The following is a 26,753-nucleotide window of genomic DNA, read 5'->3' as shown; positions in this document are numbered from 1 at the left end:
CGGGGGGGGGGGGGGTCCAGGACAGGCTCTCTCCTCTTCTGATGGTGCATTTCAGCTTCATTTCTAAATCAGAGCAGCAGGAAACGGACTGCCTTAGGGGACCACATCCCTACCCCAGCTTGACCTTTCTGCACCCCCAGGAATCGTGCTGTAGAAGGCACATCAATTAAGTGAGTCACTGCCCAGAATCTAGAAGTCCTCAGGTCATCCCAGACCTGCTGGTAACTGGGTACGTGGTAACCAGGGTGACTGACTCACCAGCCCGCTTCCCTCTTTGCTCCTTTCCCATGGCCTCCCTTCCAGATTTGGCTCTGGAGGTCCTGGGTGGGGCCTGGAAATCTGCACTGTGGTTGTCTGGGGCTCAGGCAAAGGTGAAGTGCACCAGGCCATACTTCTCAGCATGGCATTCAAGGCCTTCCACGATGTGGCCACACCCACCTTCCCATCCATGTGTGGCTTCTCCCCCCTCCCCAGCACCACTGGAGCCATGCCCAGCAGGAGCCCAGTAGGTGCTAATAAATGAGCGGATGGCTAGGACAGGTTGCCTCCCATGCCACACACCTCAGCATCCTCACCTGTAGCCACAGGGCAGATGAACGGCACTCAAGGGGACTCTGCAGGACCCTGAATGTCCCCTGACTGTGGGGGAGAGAGGTATACACCCTCAGTCTCCCCATTGGACTTTAGGATTTTAGTAAAGGCACTGATCCCAGCAAATGCCCACATTTCTAAAAGAGGCCACTCTTAGGGAGGAACCTCACAGAGGGCTGGGGAAAACAGAGGAGACGCTAGGCCTCCAGGAGGATCAGTGCTGGCCGGAGTCATCGACAAATCCCAGCAGCAGGGACTCGGAATTTGCCAGGTCGTCAGTCTTGCCTGATCTAAGAAATCTAGATTGTGCGTGTGTGTGTGTGTGTGTGTGCTTTAAAATCCAGACTCCCAGGTTTACTGAATCTGAATCTCACCGAAGGCAGCCTGGGAATCTGCCTTTTAATAAAATCCCGGGGATAATTTGTTTATGGGATAGTTTGACAAGTACCATGGACAGGTGGAAGACAGCAGGCTCTGGCACCCGAACACCGGGGGCCGAACCCTGCTGCACACTTTGCAGTCAGGAGTCACCTCGGGCAAACGATTTAAACTGCCCCGGGGGCCTCAGCGTCCTCATCTGAAAAACGGACTGATTCACACACCGTACCAACCAAAACGGTTGTTCTGCGATTTAACTCAGAATATTTCCAAAGATCCAGACAGAACCTGTACAAAATTAGTCCAGTATTTGATCTCTATTATAACTGGGTCCATCCAATATTCAAATAAGGAGAGAAAGGGTCGACAGGACGCGATTTCCCCAGACGCCTCGACCTGGTCACCAAGTTCAGTTTTCGGAACTCCCCCGCCCCCACCCGATCCTCACCCACTTCCTGCGCTCGGGGTTAGGGGGTGATCTCCGCGACCAGAGGGCTGCGTGGCCCAAGTCCCGCCTGACCCCACGCTCACGACGTCCCCAAGTCCCCGAAGGGGCCGTCTCCGCTGGCGTCTCCGGGTCAGCACGAATCTGAGGGGGCGCGCCGGGGGTCCTCGGCTCCGCGCGCCCGCTGCCCCCGGGCGACCCGGGTCGATCCGGGCGCCGCTCGAGACGCGGGGAGGGGCGGGCTCCGGGAGGCCCCCCGATGCGGTCGGGGCGGCCCCGGGGGTCCCCGCCGCCCCAGGCCGCGCCGGCGGTCGCGCCCCTCCCTGGGCCGATCGCCCGCTTCCGCCCCGCGCGCGGGCCCCGCGTCCTACCTGCGCGCCCCGGGTCCATTCGCCGCGCCGGCGCCCAAGCTGGAAGTGGGGGACCCCCGGATCACCGGTCCTCCCGGCGCCGCGCGGGGCTTTCCTGAGCTCGCCAGCCCGCCCGCCCCGGTTTCCTGCGTCCCGCCTTCCTGCGCCCCGCCCCTCACCACCCCGCCCCGCCGCAGGCCCCGCCCCGCGCCGCCCAGTGGCCCGCCCCCGCGCCCTGCTGCTCCCGGCCTCTAGCCCCGCGCCCCGCGCCCTCTGTGGCCGGCCTCGGACCTCGCAGCGGGCAGCCCCGGCACCCGGGCCCGGCACCCCCTGGGCGCACAGCCGCCCCCGCGGAGAACTCCGCGGTGCTTACCCCTGAATCGCGGACCAAAGTCCCAGCTCCTGCGGGCGGCCCCCCAGCCGCGCTTTGCGGAGGGCTGGGTGCCTCTGGGGCTGGGAGCAGGCAGGGCTGGGGTGGGGATTGGCCAGCTCTCTTCCTTTACCCCTTCCTGACAGCCCGGTTTCTGGCTTCTGCGAAGTGCCCGTGGGTGTTTTTCCCTCCAGTGTTTACTGAGCGCCTCCCCTATGCCAGGCGCCACAAGAATTTAGATAGCAAAGCAAGCCTTCTATCAGTAGCTTGTACAATCTGGTAAACTCTGCTCCGAGGCTCTGCACGTGGTAACTCATTCGATCCTCACGACTGCCTTATGAAGGAGCTGTATTACTACCGCTCATTTTACAGATGGGGAAACTGAGGCACAGAGGGGCAACTTGCTGAGAATCACTCAGCAGGTGTGGGATTTGAGTCTAGGCAACACAGACCACTAACCACTGGACACCAAAAGAGCCCATGGGGAACCAGACGGTGGGAAAGAACACTGAGGAGTAAAGTATTTCAGGTAAGAAGAGGTCCCAAGAGAAAAGTTAAACGAAGAGGGAGGTATAAGGCCAGTGGAGCTGGTGTTTGAGAGGTGTCCCTGATGAGATGTTTGAACTGAACCTGAAGAGAATATGGGGGGAAACTAGGGACCGAAAACAGAATGTGCAAAGGCCCTGGGATGGCATGTTGGAGGAATTGTCTGGAGGCTAGCTTGACTGGAGAACCTTGAGGAGGGGAGAGTGGGAGGTGGTGGGGTAAGAGATGTGCAGAATCAGGCTGTGTATTGCTGGGAACCCAGAGGATAATTTGATCACATCTCAGCCTCAAAGATCTCCTGGCCTTAGAGTAGAAACAAACTTCTCAGAGCCATGGACAACCCAATGGGGTTGCTGTGGTTGGAGGGGGGCAGTGAGCCAGGGAAGCAGGGAGTAAGGGTTGGCTTCCTGGAGGAGGAGACACGGTACTTCCATTCTTTCATTATTCTTCATGCATTCGTTCTTTCTCGGCCCTGCTGCCTAACCCTGTGACAAGTGCTGAAGACACAGATATGAAGATAGGAAATAAGCATGATCCTTGCTCTCTGAGACCTCATAACTCGAGTATGTGACAATAGACAGTCAACAGTCTCCGGGAGTCAAGGATGGCTTCCTGGAGGAGGTGGCCTCTGATGGTCCCTCCATAGGTCAGTGTGGGAGAGAGAGGAAGAAAAGGGAAAGGCATTCATTCAGGCAGAGAGGGTGAGGTGAGCCTGGAGGCAAGAAAAACTACAATTATTCAGCATCTACGTACTGATGTCTTGATGAGCCAGACCCTGAGCTGGCGGCTGGGGAGAGTAAGAAATACAGACCCATCTTCCGCTTTCCCAGCCCTGGGGGTCTGGGTAGGGCCCGGACAAGTGAGAAACGCAAGCAGTTGGGTATAATGAACCCTGGAGGGGGGCAGTCCAGGCAGACAAGCGGAGAGCCCTCAGCAAGGACATGCAGCTTGGCCAGACAAGCCGTGAATTCCAACAGGTCCGATGGGGATTCTGCATTTCACATGGATTCCACAAAGAGCAATGGGGGCAGCTGTAGACATCGCCTTCATGTACGCAGGTTTGATTCTGCCTAGAAAAGCTTGCACGCACCTTCACGCCCATCCTTACAACCACTCGCTCACATTCCCCAAACACATTCACAGTCATAGACTCACACCTACACACACACACACACACACCTGCAGCCCTTCATACTCACCCACGCACACTCACTCACCCGTATGTTGACTTACACTCATCCACACTCTCCACGTGCTCGCACTGAGGCACACTCACACCACTGCACGCATTCACACCCACACGCAGGGACTCAAATTCATACACAACTGACCCTTGAACACCATGGGTGGGGGAGGGTCAGGGGCGCTGACCCCTGGGCAATGGAAAATCCACATGTAACTTTTGACTCCCCAAATACCTAACTAATAGCCTTCTGTTGACAGGAAGCTTTACTGACAACAGAAACAGTTGATTAAATATCTTGCATATTATATACTGTATTTTTAATTATTATTATTATTTTTAAAGATTTTATTTATTTATTTGACAGACAGAGATCACAAGTAGGCAGAGAGGCAGGCAGAGAGGGAGGGGGAAGCAGGCTCCCTGCTGAGCAGAGAGCCCGATGCAGAGCTGTATCCCAGGACCCTGGGATCATGACCTGAGCTGAAGGCAGAGGCTTAACCCACTGAGCCACTCAGGTGCCCTGATTTTTTTTTTTTAAGATTTTTATTTATTTGACAGAGAGAGCAAGAGAGCACAAGCAGGCAGAGCAGCAGAGGGAAAGAGAGAAGCAGGCTCCCCACTGAGCAAGGAGCCCGATGTGGGGCTCAATCCCTGGATCCTGGGACCATGACCTGAGCCACAGGCAGTCACTTAACCAACTGAGCCACCCAGGCTCCCCTATATACTGTATTTTTAGAATAAAGTAAGCCAGAGATGCCTCGGTGGCTCAGTCAGTGAAGAGTCTGGCTCTTGATTTCGGCTCAGGTCATGATCTCAGGGATGGGAGATCAAGGCCTGCATTGGGCTCCACACTGGGCACGGAGTCTGCTTGAGATTCTCTCTCTCTCTTGCCTCTCCCCCGACCTCCTCACTTGCACATACTCTCTCTGTCTCAAAATAAATGAGAGCGAAAGGGAGCACACAAAATGCAAAATGACTTGTATCCACCAATAGAGCAATGTGGACCCTGGAAGCCGCAGATCTGTTTACTGTCCCTACAGTTTTCCCATTTTCAGAATGTTATACAGGTGGACGCAGCCCACGTATAGTCTCTTAAGGCTGGTTTCTTTCACTTAGTGATGTGACATTAGGATTCCTCCGTGTCTTTTTGTGGTTGAGAGCTCTTTTTTTTTTTTTTTTTTCTTTTTTTAGTGCTGAATTCCGTCATCTGACTATACCGCCGTTTATGGGTTCACCTGTTACAGGACTCCTCGATTGCTTTCAGTCTGGGGCAATTAGGTATAAAGCTGCTGTGAGCACTTTTGTGCAAGTTTTGCATGGGGATGTTTCCAACTCCTTTGAGTAACTACTGAGGAACGCAGTTGCCTGGTCGCATGGTCAGAGAACGCTTCCTTTTGTAAGAAACTTTCAAACGCTCTTCCAAAGTCTATACCCTTGCCCACCAGCAACCAGTGATAGTTCTGCTCGTGTGTGTTCTTACCGGCACTTGGTGTTGTTGGTATTTTTAGCTGCCTGGTAGATGTGTGATGATACATATCATTGTTATTTTAATTTGCAATTCCCCAAAGGACATACTATGTCGAGCATCTTTGTATAGGTTTCTTTGCCCCTCTTAGGTTGCTGATTTTAGAGTTTTCTTCATTTCTAATATCTGCATTCAATGCTATTGATTTTTCTCTGAGCACTTCCTTTGCCACACCTCACAAATTTTGGTAAGTTATGTTTTTATTTTGTTTGTTTAAAAATACTTTTTAAATTTCCCCTATGATTTCTTCTCTAGTCTATGTGCTATTTAGAAGTGTGCTTTTTATTCTCCAGATATTTTGGGATTTTCCAGCTCTCGATTTTCTTAAGAGGGGGAGGGACAGGGCAAGCGCGTGAGCGTATGCGCGCATGCGAGAGAGAGAGAGAGAGAGAGAGAGAGAGAATCCTAAGCAGGCTCTATGCCCAGCATGGAGCCCAACAAGGTACTCAATCTCACAACTTTGGGATCATGACCTAAGCCCAGATTCAGAGTCAGACACTTAACCAACTGAACCACCCAGGTGCCCCGATCTCTTCCTATTTTTGATTTCTAGTTTATTTGTATTGTAGACTAAGAGTATACTTTATAAGATTTCTAATTTTTTTAAATTTGTTGAAGTTCGTTTTATGGTCCAGAATGTAGTCTGTCTTGGTGAATGTTCCACATGAAGTTTTCTGTGAATGTCAGTTAGATCCCGTTGATTGATACTGCTGTTTGTTTTAGCCGTATGCTTGTGGATTTTTGCTTCCTGGATCCGTCAGCTACTGAGGAGGTATTGAAGTCTCCAACATCCAATATTATTAGTATTACCCAAAATATTATTACCCAGACAATAGTGAATTTGTCCATTCCTCCTTGCAGATTTATCAGTTTTTGCCTTATGTATTTTGACACTCAGTTGTTAGAAGTGTAACATTAAGGATTGTTCCGTGTCTTGGAGAGCAGTCTCTTGTATCATTATATAATATCCTCTTTTTTTTTTTAAGATTTTACTTACTTATTTGACAGACAGAGATCACAAGTAGGCAGAGAGGCAGGCAGAGAGAGGGAAGAGGAAGCAGCCTCCCCTCGGAGCAGAGAGCCTGATGCAGGGCTCGATCCCAGGACTCCGGGATCATGACCTTAGCTGAAGGCGGAGGCTTTAACCCACTGAGCTACCCAGGTGCCCCATAATATCCTCTTTTTTTCTTTTTCTTTTTAAATAATATCTTCTTGTATCTCTGCTGATATTCCTTGTTCTGAAGTCTGCTTTGTCTGAGGTGAATATGGCGACAGCTTTCTTCTGATGAATGTTAGCATGGTATATCTTTCTTTATCCTATTGGTTTCCATCTAAGTGCATGTATACATTTGAAATGGGTTTCTTGTAGACAGCATGCAGTTGGGTCTTCTTTTTTAATCCACTCTGATGGTCTCTGTATTTTAGTTGATGTATTCAGACCATTCACATTTGAAGGGATTGTCAATTGGGCTGCTAGTGACCATATTAGTAACTGTTTCATAGTCACTGCACGTTTTTTTTTTTTCTTAAAAAACATTCTCTTTTTTGCATTCTCTGGTCTTCACTGAACATCTTATATGATTAAATTTTCTCTCCTCCCTTACCCTATCAGTTATATCTTCCTTTTTTCTTTTAAATTTCTTTTAAGACAAGGATGTCATACATCCTGCTTTTTAAAAAGATTTAATTTATTTATTTATGTATTTATTTATCAGAGAGAGAGCACACAAGCAGGCAGAGTGGCAGGCAGAGGCAGAGAGAGAAATAGGCTCCCTGCTGAGCAAGGAGCCCGATGCGGGACTCGATCCCAGGACCATGGGGTCATGACCTGAGCCAAAGGCAGCAGCTTAACTGACTGAGCCACCCAGGCATCCCTATATCTTCTTTTTTTTTTTTTTTTTTTTTTTTTTTTTTTTTATGTGACAGAGAGAGAGATCACAAGTAGGCAGAGAGGCAGGCAGAGAGAGAGGGGAAAGCAGGCTCCCGGCTGAGCAGAGAGCCCGATGTGGGGCTCAATCCCAGGACCCTGAGATCATGACCTGAGCCGAAGGCAGTGGCTTAACCCACTGAGCCACCCAGGCGCCCCCCTACATCTTCTTTTTAAAAAGTTTATTGGTTGTCGTAACATTTGCAGTAAATATTTACAACTTAATCTAAATTCACTTTCAAACAATATTATATTGTGTTACAAGCAGTGCAGGTAACTTAAAACAAAGTTTTCTCAACTCTTTCCTCCCATCCCCTATAACATTGATGCCATTCATTTCACTTATCCACGTGCTATCATCACCCGGTACTATTATTACTCTGAATAGTTATCTATTAGGTCAGTTAAGATTCTTTTACAGTTTAATTTTTAATTTTTCTTAGTTCATTTCTTCTCTGACACTCTTCTTTATGTAGATCTGAGGTTCTGAAAATATTTTCTTTCTCTTCCAAGAACTTCTTTGAACATTTTTTGGAAGGTACATCTATTGGCAACAAATTTCCTTGATTTTTGTTTGTTTGAGAAAGTCTTTACTTCTCCTTCACTTTTGAGGGGTAATTTCACTGGATGCTGAATTCCAGGTTGGTGGTTTTTTTCTCCAATATACTTAAATTTTTCGTTCTGCTCTCTTCTTGCTTGCGTGGTTTTGACAGGAAGTCTGTTTCTTCATAGATAAGGATTTTTCCCCCTTACTTGCTCCTTTGAAGATTTTTTTCTTTGCATTTGCTTTTCTGCAGTTTGAATATGATACAACTGGATACAGATGCTTTGATATTTACCTTGCTTGGCTGCATTCTTTTTTTTCTCTACATATCAGTTCTGGACATTTCTACTGTCATACCCTCAAGCTTACCGGCTATTTCCCAGTCAAGTGATGGGGCCACCAAGAGTGTTAGTATATCTGTTATAGTGTGTTTTATTCCCACCATTCCTTTCTGATTCTTTCTTAGCGTGTCAGTTTCTCTTCTTACATGTTATCTACTTTTTTCCGTTAGGTCCTTTAACATAATAATCTGTAGTTACTTTTAATTCCTTTCCTGTCTGATTAAGTCTCAAAGCTGCATCACTTCTGAATCTGGTTCCTATGGTTGCTTTATCTTTTCAGACTATGTTTTTTCTTGCCTTCTAGCATATCTTGTAAATGTTTGCTGAAAGCCAGGCACGATATGTTGCATAATAGGAACGGAGATAATTGGGCTGCCAGTGTGAGGCTTTATGTTAATCTCTCTGGGAGCTGGGCTGTGTTCGATATTGCAGTAGCTGTAGATGCCAGAGGCTCTGGTTATCTCTGCTTTCCTCTTTTTTTTTTTTTTTAACCCTCTGTGGTCTTTGGGTTTTCCTAAGAATTCCTTCTTCAATAAAATGTCTTTTATTTATTTATTGTCTTTTATTCATTTTATATACTTTTTGTCCTTCAGTTCTCCCAGTTTTGGTGAACTGTTATTAGAAGGGAGCCCTGTTGATGTGGCAGGAGGTGTTTGGAGAGGAGAACCTTCTAGAATAATATAAGTAAATCCCATTTTTCTAGTGGGCCTGAGTTCCTGGTCTGTGACCTTCAGAAGCACTTCTTAGGCTTTTTTTTTTTTTCTTGCCTTGCTAGAGACAGGAAGGCTAGATGGAGTTGGAGTCGACCTAATTTTCCTTCACTCCTTGCTCAGATAAAGTAGCCTCCCTCTGAGGGCAGGCCTTTGTTATGGAGAATGGTCTCTGCCCATTTCAGAAGGGTTATGTTCCTCTGGCTCCCTATCCCCAAATATGAGGGGATTTTTTTTTCCCTCTGATATTAACTGGGAGAATGTGGTAGGCTCCTTGAGGTAAAATCTATGAAAGTATGGGATCCCCCTAAGCCTGGGCCCCCAGTTTTCATCTCCTGAGCTAGTTCACACTCAACCTCCTGCAATTTATAAAAAGTATCATCTAAGTGTTCCTACCAATTATTAGCTGTAGTGGTTTCTGCATCCAGGAAGCTGATCTTAGCTGTGTAATTCTGTGTTCACCTTGTCTTCCCAGACTTCTGGGTGGCACCACTGCCCTGTGACCTCCATTTCCTGAAGGGTCTGGGAGAAGTCCTTAGTCTTGACTTTTTTCAGCTTTTCTCTTGTGCAGATGGCAGTGATGCCTTCCAAGTTCTTTCCGCATCAGAGCTGAAACTCCAAGTTCTGTCTCTCAAGTTTTAAACCTAATTGTCTTAGTTTGTTTTCCCCAGAAGCAGACTGTGAGATTGGGATTCTAAGGCAAGCCGCTTACCTGGTCAGTGGTCTCAGGAAAACCAAGGAGGTATGGGAATCACCGATTCCCATCACTGAGAAGACAGTCTCTGTGGTCAGCTAAGGCTCAAGTCTGCTGCAGAACTCAGGGAGACAGTGTAGGACATGTACTGGAAATTCATCTCACTAAGGGGGAGAGAGCTGGGGTATTGATACTCCTCTCAGCCATGGGCTCACAGATGCTGGGGGTGGAAGTGGGATAGGGACCAGGAAGGGGAGCAGAACAGGCTTCTACAACCAGGATACAAGCCCTCAGGCAAAGAGCTGTTTGGGCTCAAGGTTGGGAGTCGGGAGATGGCAAAGCTGATGGGAACCCGGGGTTGGAAGTTATGACAACAGGGGTGCCCTGCCTCTAAATTGAGGAATGGCTTCCCTTCCTGAGCAAAACCCACTCTGATTCTTCTAAAAGCAGCATGATATAAGTTTTAGGATCTTTAGAGAAAAAAGTGGTTTTTGTCAGCTGTCCTCATAATTCTCCCTCCAACACAATGCTTTATGGTCTGTTTTATTTTTAGGTCTCTGTCACTGGTAGGTAGATGTGGCATTAAAACATGTCCAATTATTTATCCCCCCACCAGAAGAAAAGGTCTAATTCCCTTCTCCTACACTATGACCTGGCCTCAGTGGGTCTCTTCTAAGGAATAAGATCTGGTAGAAATGATGCAGTGACTTCTAAGTTAGGTTTAACACAGAGAAACAACGTCACTTGGTATTCTCCCTCCCTCCTTCCCTCCCTCCTTTCCTCCTTCCTTTCCACTCCCTCTTCTCTCCCTCATCCCTTTTTCTCTCCCCACCCCTTTCTCTCAGCTCACACCTTGGGTTCCCTGAGCTGACATGTGGGAAAGTCCAGCTGTGCTGGAGAGAGCATATGGAGAGTCCACATAGAGAGAGAAAGAGAAGCCCAAGGAGCCCCAGTTGTTTGGAGCTTTCCAGCCCAGGGCCAGATGTGAGTGAGTGAGTCATTAGATGGTCAACTCCAGAGTCCTCCCAGCTGACACCAAGGGGAACAGAGATGAGCTAAGCTTGCTGAACTCCAACAAAATTACAAAATCATGCAGAAAATAAATGTTGCTGTTGTTTTAACCTGTCGCCAAGTAAACCAGAGACAAGCTGTCTCCACTGAGCCCTGCCAAATTACAGATTCTTAGACAAGATAAATGCCACTAAGTTTGGAGACAGCTTGTTACGTGGCCATAGTACCTTGAATTGCTGTAGAACCACGATACTCACCTCCCACCTTCTTCCTTGCCAACAGAATCCCGACTTTATCTGGGGGCAGCAAGGTACCTGGCCTGAGGCAGTGAATCATGATTTGTTTTGGCCAGTCATGGTGCTCCTACTCCAGCTTTCTCAGCCTCCTTTGTCCTGGGGGTGGCTGAGGGACCCAGTTCTGCCAATGAAACACAAATGGAAATGGAAGGGAAATTAGATCAACTCTGTGCAGCGGGGGGGTGGGGGGAGCCTCTCAGAAAATGTTAGCATTCCTGATAGCAGTGGTCTTCCTGCTGTGACCACAGAACATCTTGCCACCATGAGAGAAGGCCAAGACAACTGCATTGTGGGAGCCCTGTTATCTGTGAATGGGGCTCCAGCAGCAGCCAGTATCTGGAATTCTTATACGGTGAGAAATATTTCCCTGACATCTGCGAGAAATACTTCCCTGACATCTTTGAGCAGCTGAATCATACCAGCAGTGGCCAGCCTCCAGACCCCATGTAATAGGAGAGACTCCAACATCTGTTTATGTTTTTGTTGCTTGGTTTTATTGGGGGGGGTTGGTTTTGTTTTGTTGTAGTTTAACAGAACAGACCCAGTGGGATTATTTTAAAGTTAGAGCCATCTGAGACCTCCAAGCTGGTGTGGCTCCATTGGTTTTGGCAGGTGAAGACAGAGGGATGGCCCACAACTCTGAGCTAAGCACTGTGAACAAAGCCAGGAGACTGTGTCAAAGAGGCTGAGAGCTGATCCTTTCTGCTACCACCCTTGGGGCAGAATGACATCCAATCATACCCCAGGTAAGGCAGTCTCCATAAAGAGGAGACAGTTTAGAGAAAGAATGATGATGATGGTGATGATGACGATGGTGATGGTGATGTTGGTGATGATGATGGTGATGATGGTGATGGTGATGATGGTGATGGTGGTGATGTTGGTGATGATGATGGTGATGATGGTGATGGTGATGATGGTATGATGAAGATGATGGCGATGATGATAATGAAGATGACGGTGGTGATGGTGATACTGATGGGTGCGGGGAGGATGTTGATGACAATGAGGTGGCAGCAATGATGTCAATGATAACGGTGGGGATGATGGTGCTGGTGCTAATGACAGGATGGTGCTGAGAACTAATACCTGTATAATAGTGTGGCACAGTGTCCCAGACCCCATTATGGGATAATATGCTAATTACAGAAATTCTAGGAGTTAGGTGCTGTTATTAGGTCCTTTTCACAGATCAGAAAATTGGTACAGAGAGGGTAAGTAACTTGCTCAGATCCCATAACTGGTGAGTCCTGAGCCAGCAAGCACTTTCTCAGGAAAGAGAAACTTCTGCCAGGAACCTGATAGACATTACATGCACACTTTGCAATGGGTGCAATTTACTATCTGGGAGGAGCGTACAGGAGGGTTAGTGTTTCTGGCTGAAGAACGATAGACTCCTGCTTACTTACCTCCCTGATGTCCCAGGGGAAAGGGAAAAGGTCCTGAATTACCCTGATCTCAGGCTGTCTTCCTCCAGGCCACCAATGACTCAGCTGTTGGAGTTCGCAATGTTGAATCTCTCTCTCATTCTTGGTTAAGAATCACTCTGTAGCTCCTTATTGCTTATGGGTTAAACCAGAATTTCTCAATCTTGGCACTACTGACATTTTGAGCTGGATAACCCCTTGCCATTGGAGGCTGCCCTGTGCCCTCTCCAACGTTTAGCAACATCCTTGGCCTCTACTCACTGGATTCCAGAAACATCCTCCCAGTCGTGACAATCATAATATCCCCGAATGTTGCCAAAGGCCCCCTTGTTGGGGGAGGGAAAGTAAAATGACCCCCACTTTAGGACCATTGGGTTAAAGGAAACAGGCTTCTGACCTAGAGAACGTGATTTTGACCACAGGTCTCGGAAAACCTTACTGCCAGATGGTGGGCTCCCCAAAGGGTGGGGTCCCCAGCTTATGCCTATTTCTCTTCCCCCGAGGTTGATCCGTAGCTCACAGCAATGATGACTCAAGAAATAGTGGTCAAATCAGACGTAACCAGACTGTGGTCAGGAAGAAAACCAGGCAAACAAAAAGCATGGAAAGTACCAATGGGAGGGGGTCTCTGAAAGAGGTCCTGAGGGTGTCTCTGTTAGAGGGGAGAGCTGCAGTTGAAGGCAGAGGAGCATGCTGACAGAGGTGGAAGGGGAGACGAGCTTCTGAGTCACAAAGGGCAGTGTGAGCAAGGGTTGGAGGCCTAATGGTACACCCTGGGGAGCCGGGCTGGGGTAAGCAATGCAGCTTGGGCCCTGTTATCAAAGGTCTTGTACACCAGCCTCGGGTGATACGGAGCATCAGTGAATTCCACGCTGGGGCATGAGAGGCCCAGCCTTGGCTTTTAGAATAACCTCTGTTGGGTGCCTGGGTGGCTCGGTCGGTTAACCCTTTGCCTTCGGCTCAGGTCATGATCCCAGAGTCCTGGAATTGAGTCCTGCATCGGGGGGGGGGGGTCCCCGCTCAGCGGGGCATCTGGTTCTCCCCCTGCATGTACTCTCTCTCTCCCTCTCTCTTGCTCTCGCTCTCACAAAAACAAAAAGTCTTTAGAATAACCTCTCTTTGACAGCTGTGTGGATGGTGAACCTCAGGGAGCTATGGCTGTCCCAATAATCCAAGTGAGACCTAGGGCCCAAAAGAGGGGATAGGAAGAGGCAGCGTTCTCCTCTTTCATTGCGGATAAACGCTAACCTTTCCAAGAGCGTAAAGGCAAATATAAAATGTCCAGCCCCTAATAAGCGATCCATTGTATGACTTCCTTCCCCACCAGCTCCACACCACTGTCTCCACAGTTCCTGGGCTGGCTATGCCCTTCCTTGTTTCCTCAGGCTGGGAAAGCACCCTCTTGCTTAAAGGCCTGATGTGTCTCCTTGGTGCAGAGTTCTTGAGCTGCAGATGAAGGGCATGTTATGATTTCGTTGTTTTCTCTATGAGGTGGCGAGCAGGTGGAGGCAATGACTTTGTCTTGTCCCTTTATTCCTTGAACTGATATTGGATGGGCCAATATATCAATAGAACTGATACTATGGGCCAGGCACTGTGCTCGGTCCTGGAGTAGAGCTGTGTGCAGCCGTCTTGTACCCCAAGGAGCCACGGAGGGCCCGGGAAGGAATGAACGCATGGATGCATGAACTGTGGGCTGGCTGAGGGGGGCTGAGACCGGGAGAGACTCAGCGAGTAAACCATGATGGCCTGGAAGGAAGCAGCCGGGGAGGGGCTGAAGCCCCAGACAGTGAAGGAACGTGGAAACGGGTGTTTGGCACAATGGGGTTCCACACTGGGTGCTTTCCTGTGGGGTTTTCTGTGTTTCCCAGACCTGTCAGGAGGCATGGCTCTGTTTCTTCAGCTAGTTGGCCAAAAACATAGAAACTGTGGATATGTTTGTAGTAGATGTGAACAGCTTGTCTCCCACACACACTTGTCCTCTTTGAGGTGACAGCCTGCTTTGCCTCTGGGGATCTACCCGTCCTCAAATGTCCATCCACGTACATGCACGGGGCTCCACCCCCAGCCTAGGGTGGGAGCGTGTGGTCCAGACCGACGTCATTCAGTGTACCAGGGGCAATCATGTGACCTGAGTGCCTTCAGCTAGTGTCCAATCAGGGTGAACTTCAAGGTTTTGGTGGGCTGCTGGGACAAGAGCACTGATACCCTTTTGCCCTGGTTGTGAGTGTGGAAGGTGTGGATTGCACCTTCATTGCTGTTGGGTTCCATCTTATAAATACCAGGAGAGGTCCTTTCTCTAAATGAAAACCCACAGAAGGTGCTCATGGGGTGGAGAAACAGAGAGTGAAATTAGGTCCTAATGTCACTTTCTGAGCTCCTGGATCCAGCCATCTCTGAAGCCAGCAAAATCTTACCTCACCTACATTTTGGTTATTTTCTTGAGCCAGTCTGTTGGATTTTTGATCTTAACTCTTCTAGTGCTCGACTGGGTGCTCAGCCTGTGGCAAGGAAATCTTGGTACTCCAGTGGAAGGAAGAAGAATGTACCATGGCAAAGCTGTCAACGGGGAGCACCCTGCTCTGGCCCTCTGGGTGTTTTGCAAGAATAAGGTAGTAGAGCACCAGATCCTTTAAACAAGGGACAAGCCAATGTGCGCACTGCATTCCTAGAGTACATTTCCTAAAAGCGGTGGCCTCCTTGTTCCTGACATTCTTCTTGGGTCTTCTCACAGACTCTGGCACAATCAATGCTTCTTGTCCTTGGTGATATCCTCCTCTGGTCCTTTAGCATCATCCGTGTCTTTAACTCAACTTACCCCTGGTTGGTTCTTGTATCTTCTCCTTGTCTCAGGACACTTGGAAATACTTCTGGAAATGTCATTCCTCCAGACTGGACTCAGCCCTGTAGCTCTCATTTCTTAGAACTCTACCATATGCCCCGTGCCATGTAATCAGTTGTCTCAGTCTTCAAACTACCCTGTATATTCCCATTTTAGAGATGAAGAAATTGAGGCCCCGAGAGTTTAAGTAACTTGCCCAAGGTCACACAGCTCGCAAGTGGGGAAAGCGGTCCACACCTTATAACTCCTCTACTCCACAGCCTGTGCCTTTAACCACTCTGCCATATTTCCTCTGGGATTCTATCCAGATGCTGTACCTACCGGCTTCCTTGCCTCAAGGGCAGGACCCAGACCAAAATGAGCTAACGTCCTAACCTGTTTTTCCCACTCTAGTAGATGGTATTGATCCCCCACCCATATCTCCTAGCACTTACCAGTCCAGCTTCTGGCTGCAAGCACCAGCGACACGGCTCAGAGGGTTAGCGCTCACAGGGTGGGTCTCAGCCAACAGCAATTGGAATTGGCTGGGAACTTGCTTAGTTTCCCTGCTTCTCAGGGCATGTGGCAGGGACAACTTAAAGGCATGCTCTGCGGTCTCCATCTCTCTGGATGGAGCTCTGGTCCCCCAGCGTTAACCTCCTCATCAACGTTCCTGCCCTTGGTCCCTTCCCCCAGCCCTCACTGTGCCACTCTCTCCTGGTGCTTTCTGGATCCCTTCACATGTAAATTGTGCTCCAGTCCTTGTCTGAGGGATTTCTGGGGCCACCTAACCCAAGTCAGCTGCCTCTTGTAACATCTTTGATGTTCCTCCAATCAGCCACCCTCTCTGGATCCCAGTCCATATCAGTTAGGTAGAATGGACTCTACCTGGCTCAGAAGTGGGCAGGTGACTCAGAAGTGGCCAGTCAGAGCACTGTGTTCCCTTAGCCTTAGTGATTTGGTAAGAGATGGGCATGTGACTCACTGGAGCCAGTGAGATGCTGAGATTCTTCCGGGGCTGCAGAAATAGAGAGCCACCTGTCCTTTCCACAGGTGTCTCGCCTGTACTGCTTGGAAGATGTGAGGGCTGGAGCTCTGGCAGCCATCTTGCTTGAAAACAGTTTTACTACCTCTGAATAGGAAGACAGAATGTGTGTCGTAGGAAATTGCAACCATGGCTTCTCTTTAACCCTCCCTGTATCCACACTCTTTGCCTTATAACTTATCGGTGCCTCTAACTTGGATTCTGAGTTCTCCTGCATGAATTGACAGGGATATCATCAGATGTGACGGGAGGCAGAAGCTTGACATTGGTTTCCATCATTGGACTCACTGGCATTTCCACCATTGCCGTGAGGACACCACCCACAGGGTCAGAGATAATGTGGAGCAGAGTTGCTCAAATGCCAAGCCAAGGTCAGTCTAGAGCATCCACACTATGCCCAGATATGAAAGAGCCCGGCCGAGATCAGCACAGATATCTGGCCAACCATCGCAACGGAGCAATAAATGCTTCTGTTGCAGGGCTCTGAGGGCTTTGGGGAGATTTGCTACAGCAGTAGGTAATAGATGCAATTAGAAAGTTGGGGTCATACAGAAAAGCTTTAAAAAATTAAGTGACAATCACCTGAAATCTCATCACTAGCCCCTGCTGACATTTCGGTGAACATTTCTCTGCATGCATGGGCACACACACCATACACACCTCCACGGGCATCCCCAGTCATAGAGTTAATATAACTTGGGCAAGATGGGAGAGGGTTGGGGCAGAGACCACAAAGATAAGGATTTGACGTCACCCTAGAAAGGGCAGTTGTTGCCTCAGTACATCTGGGAGGAAGTAACAATGATGAAAGGATTAGCCTTGGGAGTGCAGAGAGAGGAAGACCAAAAGGCTAAGGCCTCAGGGCGGTTGAAGAAGGTTATAAAAACACGATGGTTAAGGAATCAGAGATGGACAGCACAATAAAATAAGCAGGAATGGGAAGATCCTTGGGAAAGAATCAGGCTGGTTTATTTAAAATTCTTTCACTCCTAACCCTGAGGTTCGTTCATTCATTCATTCATTCAATGAACATTTATGGATACCTGTTATGTGTCATCACATCCTAGGAGCTAAGGACCGCAAAGACGTGGCCCCTGAACCCCAGGGAGTTTGTGGTCAGCTGAAGAACAGAGGTTATTAGGGTACAATGTGATACCAGTTCTGAGAGGAAACCATGCAAACAGAGAAAATGTTCTAGAGAAGGGCGAACCATGTAGGCATCTGGTGGATGAATAGGAATTCTCCACTTTGAGGGTGAGTGGGATGAGGTGGGGAAAGTGGGGAGAGTGACCCAAGGGAAGGAACAGAATTTACAAAGGTATGAAGGTGAGACCAATCACTAGGTACTTGACATAAGATCAGGGAAGGTGAGGGGGCAGGGAGAGTAACAAAGACAAGTAGAAGAGAAACAAGGTTCTGATCCAGGAGAATAGTAGCTTTAAAATTTTGGGGGGGGCGCCTGGGTGGCTCAGTGAGTTAAGCCACTGCCTTCAGCTCAGGTCATGATCTCAGGGTCCTGGGATCGAGTCCCGCATCGGGCTCTCTGCTCAGCAGGGAGCCTGCTTCCCTCTCTCTCTCTCTCTGCCTGCCTCTCCGTCTACTTGTGATCTCTCTCTGTCAAATAAATAAATAAAATCTTAAAAAAAATTTTTTTTATTATAAGCCACAGTAAGAAATGCATTTCCCATTTTGGCCCCACACAATCATACACACACACATATAGACACACACACATGTGAAGCAAAGGTCAACAAAACAATATTTCACCCTGCAACATGGCATTCATTCTGATATTTGTTTTAAAATGTTGGTCAGGGATGAAATAAGCTGATCACAAGACAATTCCCATCATATGATTTTATTCCTATAAAATTCTATAAGAGGCAAAACTAATCCAGAGTGGTATAAATGACATCACTGGCTGCCTGGGGTGCGGACCGGGTGGGGCAGGATAAATTGCAAAGAAGTGAAAGAGAACTTTTGCATGAGATGGAAATTTTCTATATCTTGATAGGGGTGGTGGTTACATGGGCACATGCATTTGTCAAAAACAAATACATAAAAATAAATGTATGTGAGGGAACTTTCTCGGGTGGTGTTGATGTTCTAGATCTTGATAAAGGATTTGCATTGCACAGGTGAATGCATTTGTCAAAACTCATCAAATGGTACACTTAAGATTTGTGCTCTTTGTTGCATGTAAATTTTACATCAGAAAGAAAAAAGATCGTGGACAACAATTGAACTGTAGCTGATGAGACACAGGCTGAAGGGTTAGGAGGAAATATTGTGGTGTCTGCAACTCACCACTTCGCCATGGTTAGAGCAATGGAAAGTTTGACAGATGTGTGATAAAGAAAATATAATAAGTGTGCTAAGGCATGTCAAGATACCTCAATGGAGAAAGACCAGTCTTGTTCATACACAATGCTGGAGTAACTGGGTATCTACCTACAAAAGAATGAAGCTGGATCCCTACCTCACGTCATATACAAAAACGAATTCAAAATGGATCAGGGACATAAATACAAGAGCTAAACTATACAATTCTTAGGAGAAGGCATAGATATCAATCTTCCTGACCTTGGACTAGGCAATGGTTTCTTAGCAATGACACACACACACATAAAAAACTATAGTCAACAAAAGAAAAAAATAAGGCAAGCTGACATCCTCAAATTGAAAAGCTTTTGTGGTTTAGAGGATTCCATCAAGAAAGCAGAAAGATGATCCACAGAATCAAAGAACGTTTTTGCCAATCATACACCTGATGAGAGACTTGTCTCTAGGCTATGTAAGCTACAATTACACCTCAGTAATAACAGTCCAGATGACCCGATTTTAAAATGGTAAAGGATCTGAACACACCATTCTCCAAAAAAGATATACCCGTGGCCAACAAGCACATGAAAAAATACTCAACATCATCGGGGAGATGCAAATCAAAACCACCGTGTTTTGTAGCTACCCCGAAAGGAATTATCAAACAGATGGACAGTTGTAAGTGTTGATGACGATGTAAAGAAATTGTATGCAGCTGGTGGGGATGTAGAGAAATTGTATGCAGCTGGTGTAGCCACTTTGGAAAACAGGCTGGCAGTTTGCAATTCAGCAATTTCACTCCTGGGCATATAACCCAAGAGAAATTAAAACATGTGTCCAGGGATGCCTGGGTGGCTCAGTTGGTTAGGCGGCTGCCTTTGGCTCAGGTCATGATCCCAACATCCTGGGATCGAGTCCCATATCAGGCTCCTTTCTCCGTGGGGAGCCCGCTTCTCCCTCTTTCTCTGCCTGCCACTCTGCCTGCCTTTACTCTCTCTAGCTCTCTGACAAATAAATAAATAAAATCTTTTTAAAAAATCATAAAAATGTGTACACAAATGTTCACAGAAGCCTTATGTGTAATAGCCAGAAGGTGGAAATGACCCAGATGTTCATCAGCTGTCACTGGATAAGTAAAATGTGGCATATCCATACAAGAGAGGATTATTTGGAAATAAAAAGGAATGGTGTGTTGGTACCCTCCACAACAGCTTGGATGAATCTGGAAAACATGATGCTAAATGAAAGCAGCCAGTTGCAGAGGCTCACAAGTTGCGTGTTCTATTTACACAAAATGTCCACAGTAGGCAAGTCCGTAGAGACAGAAAGCAGACTAGGGTGGCCCAGGGATGGAGGTGGGAAGCACAGGGTAGGACGTTGAGGGTTGCAGGGTTTCTCTGGGAGGATGAAAGCCTCTAAAATTGATTGTGGCAAAAAGTGCACCAATCTGTGAGTACACTAAAGCAATTGTACATTTTTAATGAGTGCATTGTGTGATTTATTTTCATTTTTTAAGACTGATGTATTTATATGAGAGAGCATTTATACGAGAGCATGGAGGGAGGGGCAGAGGGAGAGGGAGAGAGATAATCTCAAGTAGACTCTCCGCTGAGTGCAGAGCCCCATGCAGGCGGGGCTCAGTCTCACGGTCCCAAGATCACGACCAGAGCCAGAACCGAGAAATGGACACTTACCTGACTGAGACACCCAGTTCCCCTGAGCACAGTATGATTTATGGTTTGCATCTCAATAAATCTATTTAAAAATGTTTATGTAGATATAAATGAAAAATTTGATAAATTGTACTTCACCCAAATTAAACACTTCTGCTCGTCAAAAGACACTACCAAGACACTTAAAAAGATAAGTCACAGAATGTGAGAAAATATTTATAAATTATATATCTAATAAAGGACGTGTATCCATAATATATAAAGAACTCTCAAAACTCAATTTAAAAAGACTCAACTTTTTTAAATGGGAAAAAGACTTGAACAGGCATCTCCCCAATAAATATAGACGTGTGGCAAGTGAGCACATGAAAAGATGTTCACCATCACTCGTCATCTGGGAATTACAAATTAAAACCTCCTCACACATTAGAATGGCTCAAATTTTTTCAGTGCATTGACAACACCAAGCGATTGGGAGAGGCCAAACAGCGGGAACTCTCATGCGTTGCTGGTGGAAATGCAACATGATATGGTCATTTGGAAAATAGCTTGACAGTTTCTTACAAAGTAAAACATATTTTACCATACGACCTGCTGTCCTACTCCTGGGTATTTACTCTAGAGAAATGAAACACACGTCTAGGAAAACCTGTCTGCAAATGTTGCTGCACAGTGACTCTATTTGTAATTGTCCAAAAAATAGAGACACCCCAAATGGACCCCAGCTGGTGGTAAACGGATAAACAAAGCTTGGTGCATCATGTGGTTTCTTGGCAGTAAAAAGGAACTATCCTCAGATACACACAACAATATGGAAAAATCTCCAGTGTGCTATGTGTTTTGAAAGAAGTCAGACTCAAGATACTACATGCTGTATGGCTCTCTTTCTATATTATGACAAGCTCTAGGGAGAGAAAATAGACCAGTGGTTGCCGGGGCCAGGGGTGGGAAGAAGGGTCACTGGAAACAGGCAGGAGAGAATTTTTTGGATTAAAGGCACCATTTTGTATCGTGACTGGGGTGGTGGCTTCTTGACTGTGTTTGTCCAAATTCATAGACGTGTGTTCTAAAATAGGTGATTCTCACTGTATATAAATTACACCTTAATCTTAAAAATATATATTAAGTATATTAAACTCATAATTATTGGATAGTATATATAATAATTATAATAATTAATTAAATTATTATTAATTAATTAACTTATTAATTAAAATTAATACACTAATAAGAAATAATATATTAATATGGATGGTGGGAATATGGGTACTCATCATACAATTTTTTACAACCCTTTGGTGTGTTTGAACATGTTCCTAACCAGATGCCTGGCAAAAAACATCGAAAAGATGTTAGGGGGTTGATAAAAATAAATAAATATAGGCATGACCAAAACAAGCTAACAATTGATTAAATTTTATAAAAAGTGACTCATCTCACCCTTCAAGGTTTAAATAATAATAAATATAATACTTAAAGCATTACAGGTCCACAGCATTGATTTTAAAAACCATTGATGGACCCTGACCTTTAGTTCAGAGAACACTGCTTTAAGTTAAGGCCCTTGAACTTGAAACTGAGAGAGCCTTGGGGAGATTGAGGTCCCCAGATGTGGACTGAGCTGAGCTGACTCCCCACTCTAGGACCAGTAGTAGTTAGAGGTCCTGGGGAGTCACTGTGGTTCGTGCCCTGCTCAGAGGGAAATGGCTGTCTGGTGTCTCCAGGGAAGTGGGACCAGGGAAAGAATCCTGTGTCCTGCATCAGGGGGCCAACATCGTGTGACAGCAGAGGGCAGTTGGCATTCTGAAAGTCATCACCTGTATGCATGAAAATCAAAACCTTCCTCAACCATCTGGACTGTATCAGACCTTGGATTTTCACGTGACTCTGGATGGAGGAGGGTTCTCAGGTTACGACAGAGAGTAACTTTCTCACCAGCCTGTCATTGGGCACACAGGGTCAGGCTTAATTTAATTTATTTTAATTAATTAATTATTAATTAATTAATTTTATTTATTAGTAAAACCATACTTCCTGCATTTAAGACAATTGCAGTCAGGGAAAGATGTATCCCTATTATATTTGATGTATTTGATGTATGTATTGCAGTTACGTTTAATTTCAACTTCTGTAAAGGGGTTCACGAATAAGAAAACAGTCTGCTACTTGAAAATGCAAGTTTGGAAACCTCTCATTCAGACTCACTTTAAGAGTTTCACCTACCTGTGGTCTTGAAGCTAAGATGATACCCCCATGTCTTCTTTACTGACCCCTTTTCCTGATCTCTGTGCCTGTTTACCCAATGCTCAGAATCCTGACAGTTTTGAGAGGGAGCAAGTCTTTCATACTTCTTTGCCTTTGCACAGACCCTTTCCCTCTCTTGTCCCCTTGGTGAACTCCTATTCATCCTTCAAGACCCTGCTTAAGCTGCCCCTCATCTCTGGAGACTTACATGGATCCTTTCTCTTTATGACAGTGGCTGTGATTCCTTTTTCTGCATTTCTACCCATCTGTGCACGCAGCTGTCACATCAGGCTGGCTTCCTCTCTGGATGTACAAAACCATAGGAATTTGTTGTTCCCAATAAAACTAAGCCTGATGCCAAGCCCTCATGCTCAGAGTATAATAAATGACTTTCAGTGGTTGCTGAAGTCTCTCCCTGCTTCCAGGGTGACATGATGGTGGAAGCATCATACATAGGACAAATGCTTACATAAAGTCCTCTGGGTTCTGATCCGCAAAACGCACCATTGAGTGGCTATTGTCTGATTCTGCCTGCCCCCAGAAGGAGGTTGGGTGTCCTCACTGCTCCTTCCCTGCTTGGGCACCCCCTCCTCACATCATGCAGTCCCACTGGGGTCCTGTCACCTCCCACCACAAGGCAGAACGACATTGTCACATTGTCGCACAACCCCCAAATGCCTCTGCCTCCTTCCCCGGGGTTTGGCTCCCTGCTTCTGCCCAACTACTGCACCTCTCTCCCCCCCACCCGCCCCCATACACACACACCAACACTTCTGTTCCCTTCCTTTCTGGGAGATTTCATTAGAAACAAAGTGTGGTCTGGTTTGTCTAGGGAAGGGGGGGAGGGATGCTGATGCCAGACAGTTTCTTGCTAACTCACGCCCTGTTACACATGGATTAGCACTTACCTCACTACATTACAGTGATTTATTTCCCTGCCTGGACCTTCTGCTGAACTGTGAGTCTTTGGAGATCAAGTACTATCTCATTGACCTTGCTCTCCAAAGAGAAGTGACCTTGCTCTCCAAAGCCAAGTGTAGGCTTTCCGATTGTGACAATGGCAAGTTTTCTAACCTCTCTGAGCCTCAGTTTTCCTGCCTATAAAATGGGGGCAGCAATAACACAATATCATGGTAGTGTGGTTGGGGTGAACCCAAGTAATGTATGTTGATCCCTGAAAACAGTGCCTGACATGTATCAATGACTCAATTGATTTTACCTGTTATAATGCTTTTTATTCTCATTATTCTTAATTGCAGTGGTTGTTTGGTTGCCTACCTAACAGTCATTCCCAGCTCTTTTCTCCCACTACAGAAGCCGAAAATGTAAAGTACTCATCCCCTAGCCTTGCTTACCAGCTGGGCATGAGTATGTGACCCAATCTTGGGCAACAGAACTAGAATGGGAGTGTGCCAGAGGCTTCTGGAAAAGAGCTCCCCCTCTGATAAAGACAGGAAAATGGAAAGAGATGTTGGACATTGACATGGAGAGAGGCGATGCATGGAGCTGTGGCAGCCATTGTGTGACAGGAGGGCAGAGCTCACTAGAAAAGTCAGTATGTGGAAGATGTCAAAGTGGAAAGATGGAAGAGTCAGGGATCTTTATGACATTGTTGAGTTGCTGCCCCAACCATGGAACCTCCTGCCTTAGAACACTGTCAGATTCTATCTGAAATGTCTTTATTATGAAAGCCACTTTTTGTTGGTATGAGCCACTGAAACTCTTCCATTGCATATATTATTACAGAAATTTATGCTGCGTGACTGTTGAAAGAAAGCGGCAACACCAGGGTGGAAATCCTGGACTTCTGGAAGCTTGGGTAAATGGGGTTTTGATGAGCACCTCCTACTGTCCAGCCCCCACGCCCACTCGGGTTCACATTAGCACGAGAGCTGGCTGCCAACTGAGGTCATAGATGGATAATGCTTCTTGGCCCACTCATGTTTGTGTTGGCCTCATGGGTATACCGTTCTGCAGTGTGTTCATAGGAAAACCAGTGAGGGGGAGTAGAATCACTCACAAGTGAATAATCCAAATTCCTCTGGCTTTGTGTTTGCTCAGTCTTATCATATAGTCTTGTTCATTTAATCTGGGGCATCCCGTAATCTCAATTAGAACATTGGGTCCACCCAAAAGCTGTGGGCTGGCAAAGCAGCACTCCCCTGCTAACCTTTCTCAGTGGTCTTTCTAACTTAGTTGTAGTACGTTATTCATTCTGTTGTATCAAAGTCTCTGTCTCTCTGTTGCTGAGAAGAGGAGGGGCAGGGGTTACGCTTCTCTTGTTTCTAGTTAATTCTGTGGCTAGACAAAATTTCGTGGGAAAGAAGAATGCACAGCCTATTTTTACCACAACGACTACCGGTCCCATGGTCATGCAGGATGTTGCAAGGATAACTGGCGTGCACCTTGTTCAGGCTCATTTACATCTCAGGTGGGGTGGTCCTACGGTGTGTCAAAGACAAACTAAAAAGAGAGAGGTGGTGGATAAGACATTTGAAGGGCATGGCTGGTCTTTTAAGGATAGGTACCTGAGAAATACCATTTCTCTGCTTTCTCGAGCTCCTGTGTTCTCATAGGGGCTCACATTTCTCTACATAGGGGAGGAAAATCTTTTCCCTTCTTGGCCTCCAGGGTCTTCAACCAGGCCTAATAATTAAACTGAAATAAGACAGATGAACAGGAGAAAGACAACCTTAACTTCATACGCATAGGGGCTCATAAAAATCTGAGACTCCTAGAAGCGACCAGAGCGGGCAGCTTTTTATACTTTTTAGACAAAGACACGATACATTTGTGAAGAATTAAGGACACAGAGCACTTTGGGTTCGGAGGTCAGCAAATTAATGAAGAAGGTGTTTCTACAACCTTCTCGACCCTGAGTTCCCCATCTCTGGTGATAAGGGGGCCTCTCCCTTCCAGGTGCAGGGAGGGTGCTCTCCACATAGGTGGGCAGACAAGGGAAGGACAGAGGGACAGGGAAGTGTCCTTCTGGCACTGGTGTTTCTTAAATAACTTCAATTCAAAATAATAGGCCAAAGTGGCATCTTTTGGGGCAGTCTGCCCCAAACCCCATCACAAGTGTATGACCATATCTCGTCTGCACACCACCCATACTGTCTGGGGGCGGCAATGAGGTTTCATGAAACACAAAGCCCATCTTTCTCAGGCTCTCCTTCCGTATTCCTCCTCCTCTGCATCCACTCAGTCTTCTCCCAGTGCTCAAGCCCTATCTTCTAAGTCTCTAAACACCTCCCCCGTTGTCTTTCTCATGCTCCTCTAGATGGAAGCGTTCACCACAAACTTTCTTGTTCCTCTGCCCTTCTCTTTCTTGTTCAGCCCATTTCTAACTGTACTTTCCCCTCATCGGATGCGTGCCCAGTATCAAAGCTTCAGCAATGCGGAAGTATACGATGTCAATGAACATTTTCCCTGGAAACACCCTCTCTTCTGCCCATCCCTTTCCCCAGAAGGAGCCTCTGTGAGTACTTGGATGTACATTCTTCTGGACCTTGCAGAAGCAGAGACATAATTTCGTAGCATGGTTTTGACTACAGTAGTCCTCCCCTTATCTGAGGGGGGAAGGGTGTGTCCTAAAATACCCATTGGTTGCCTGAAACTCCAGTATCAAACCTTACACATACCACGTTTTTTCCAATACATACATGCCTGTGATAAAGTTTGGTTTATAAATTAGGTACAGTAAAAGGTTAATAGCATAAGTGCTAATAAAATAGAATAATTGTAATGATGTACTGTAATAAAAGATAGGTTATTGGGGTCTCTCTCTCTCTCAAAATATCTCATCCTATACTTATTATCCTATCCTTCTTGTGAGGATGTGAGATGATAACATCTCTACATGAAGAGACAAAGTGAGGGGAATGACTAGGCACAGTGACGCAGCACGAGGTGACTGTTGACCTTCTGATGATACCAGAAAGATTGTCTGCCTCTGGACCGAGTTTGATCAAGTCCCATGTCCTAGTGCTTCATAGCCCATGCCTTGTGGGCATTTGCCTCGAGCTAACTCTCAGATCCCTCAAACTCCAAATGCTTAAGACCAAATTCATCTTTCTCCAACTTTGCTTCTTCTCTGTGTTCTTGGCCTGGGTCAATGGCCTCACCATTCAGTTAAGCAAGATGGAAACCACATTCTCATCTTGACTTCCCTCTTTCTGTCTCTGTCTCTCTTTCTCCTTCCCCTTCTCTCTCATGAAAGTTAAGCACGAGCCGCCATAATCGGTCCACTCCACCGGTGTATCCATGTTCACATCCTGCCTATTTTCCTCTTCCTGTTGCCTCTACCC

The 26,753-nt window shown here is 46.7% G+C and overlaps 1 protein-coding gene and 1 long non-coding RNA gene across 5 annotated transcripts in view; one reads left to right on the top strand and one right to left on the bottom strand.

Annotated features, from left to right (window-relative positions):
* The window catches only part of IL4R (interleukin 4 receptor), a 36,286-nt gene extending 34,366 nt beyond the window's left edge, over positions 1-1,920 (bottom strand). Inside the window, exon 1 of one of the 3 annotated variants that reach the window (XM_047713717.1) lies at positions 1,786-1,920. The gene's annotated coding sequence lies outside the window, so the exon portion shown is untranslated. The remainder of the gene's footprint in view (positions 1-1,785) is intronic. The other 2 variants (XM_047713718.1, XM_047713720.1) reach the window with 2 other exon arrangements.
* Positions 1,921-2,015: 95 nt separating this feature from the next.
* LOC125090751 (uncharacterized) overlaps positions 2,016-26,753 on the top strand; it is a 35,389-nt gene continuing 10,651 nt past the window's right edge. For both annotated transcript variants that reach the window (XR_007124468.1, XR_007124469.1), the window contains exons 1-3: positions 2,016-2,663; positions 11,527-11,660; positions 24,193-24,265. This is a non-coding gene — a long non-coding RNA (uncharacterized LOC125090751). The remainder of the gene's footprint in view (positions 2,664-11,526; positions 11,661-24,192; positions 24,266-26,753) is intronic.

This window comes from Lutra lutra, chromosome 18, assembly GCF_902655055.1.
Source record: "Lutra lutra chromosome 18, mLutLut1.2, whole genome shotgun sequence".
NCBI lineage: Eukaryota > Metazoa > Chordata > Mammalia > Carnivora > Mustelidae > Lutra > Lutra lutra.
This window is presented reverse-complemented; position numbering and strand designations above follow the sequence as displayed.